At 33.3% G+C, this 2,411-nt stretch overlaps 1 pseudogene; it reads right to left on the reverse strand.

Annotated features, from left to right (window-relative positions):
• Positions 1–569: 569 nt before the first annotated feature.
• On the reverse strand, positions 570–689 carry LOC126947084 (uncharacterized; annotated as a pseudogene).
• Between the last annotated feature and the right edge of the window lie 1,722 nt (positions 690–2,411).

Genomic DNA, 2,411 nt, shown 5'->3' on the forward strand with positions numbered 1-2,411 from the left:
AACAGAGTGAGACTCCATCTAAAAAAAAAAAAAAAAAAATTCTGTCCAATGATTACCCATTAATTAACTCAATTTAATGTCAGTCCATGATTTTGAGTTGCTTAAAGATCTTGGAAATAATCTTCAATCTGGCCTACTTCAAAGCATAATAGCTGTTGATATAAAATTTATCACAGTAATGATTTCATTTTCTTGAATACAACTTTACATCTTTTATAATCATAAACATTTTTTGGAATAATGTCAATTTATTTGATCAGTAAAACTATGCAAGTTTAGGAAAAAGAAATCCAAGTAAAATACAATTTATGCTTGTATTTCACTTTACACTAATAAGTCAGAAAAAACCATAATTGTCAAAATAATGTTAATTATGTAATCTTGGTTTCTGAATTAGTTTCTGTAAGAAATGTTTTGTTAAAGTCCAGTACATTTAAAGTATTATAAGTCAATTTGTTTGTTTTCTGGGAACTTAACATTTAATTCATACATGTACTTATGTTCTCTATTCAGAACAGTGCTCCTTTAATTTATTTTTTTATTTTTAATATATAAAAAAATTTTTTTAAAGCCATCAGCAGCTTATATTCCCAGGCAGTCTCCCATCCAAGTACTAACCAGGCCCCACCCTGCTTAGCTTCACGAGATCAGATGAGATCAAGCACATTCAGGGTGGTATGGCCATAGACTAATTTAATATCTTATAGGAAAAAGTTTCACAGATTCAATGAGATGTAAAGATCTTTCTGAATTATAGCCACACAGATTCACAGAGAACTTATAACTTCAGATCTACAACTTCAGGCACAGATCAAGATTAAACATAGAAACACAAATATTTGCCAATCCTGATATCAAAAACTATTCTTCTTCCTGGCAGCATAAATTTTTAATTGACTTGAAGACAAAATTGGCAGACAGACAAAACTCATAAGGGAATTCTGTTGTCTCTTGCCTAACAGGAAATAGTCCTTTATAATACATTACTATTAATCTATATAACCCATTAATGCAGAGATTGAATAAACATGCAATAATATCAGATTCCCAGCTATTGCTGCTACCAAATGGGAATAACCTAGTGGTCATGTATAAATTAGAAATAAAATAATAACCCCCAAAATAACCCAGGAAGGAGAATAACAAATGAAACAGAGTGTACAAAGTTAAAGTTCATTGGTTGCTTTGATTTACCTCAGGGAGGCAAGAAAAGACCTGCCCAGGCTTAAACAGCTCAAGAGCTGGACTTCTTCAGTAAGTTGCTTCCCAGATATGTGATCTTGAGCAAACAGCTTAACTTCTCCCATTCTGTTACTCCATAGGGAAGTTGTGTAATTAAAATATGATGATGAACATGAAGACATTTAATAACACTGTAAAGTGCCATACAAATGTTAGTGATAAATATAAGAATCAATATGATCAGTACAAGATGTGACATTAACATTAAATATGGATTTATATTATGTATTAAGAATTTTATTTTTTCCTGCTTTGTCATCAAACAGCAGAATATTTGCTCTTGGAGTTATAGAGTGTATAGTTAAAAGACCTAATCTGAATCTGTTATTTTCATTGTAAGTGAGAAAACTAAGGCTCAACAGAGGTTAAATGATTTCTTTGAGGTCATATAGCTAGAGTAGCGGGGTGGTGTGATATCTAGGACACATTGCTCTATTCTGCTTCTATTCTAATGTATCAGCTAGAAGTGGTTTTGTAAACTATTTTTAGGGTTTTATTTTAATAGTAAATGTATTTCTTTCTTAGTCCACATATAAGAAATGGTCTCTGTAGCTTATTGTGCTTTGTGGTATAATTCATAGCAAATGAGGCATTATAGTCTCTGATTCATGTGTAGAAATCTTAAGTCCTGGATTTTTTTTTTTTTAGGACAAGTAATACTTTTGAATATTTGTGTCTTTATATTTCACTAAATATTCATATTTTATGCTCTATTTGGGCAGAAAATGATTATGCTTGTTTCATTATTCAACCATGACCTTTCTATATTTATTGTTATAAAACTGTAGTTTCACCATTATCATTAATTTTGTTAACAAAAGACCATGAGGTCTGCAAAGGAAAAACAAAGAAGAGTTTTCTTTTTTTTTTTTTTTGAGACAGAGTTTCACTCTTGTCGCCCAGCCTGGAGTGCAATGGTGCAATCTTGGCTCACTGCAACCTTCACCTCCCAGGTTCAAGCGATTCTCCTGCCTCAGCCTCCCGAGTAGCTGGGATAACAGGCATGCACCACCATGCCTGGCTAATTTTGTATTTTTAGTAGAAACGGGGTTTGTTCATGTTGGTCAGGCTGGTCTCGAACTCCCGACCTCAGGGGATCCACCCGCCTTGGCCTCCCAAAGTGCTGGGATTGCAGGAGTGAGCCACTGCACCTGGCCGAAGAGTTTTAT

The sequence above is a fragment of the Macaca thibetana genome, chromosome X (assembly GCF_024542745.1).
Source record: "Macaca thibetana thibetana isolate TM-01 chromosome X, ASM2454274v1, whole genome shotgun sequence".
NCBI classification, from domain to species: Eukaryota; Metazoa; Chordata; class Mammalia; order Primates; family Cercopithecidae; genus Macaca; species Macaca thibetana.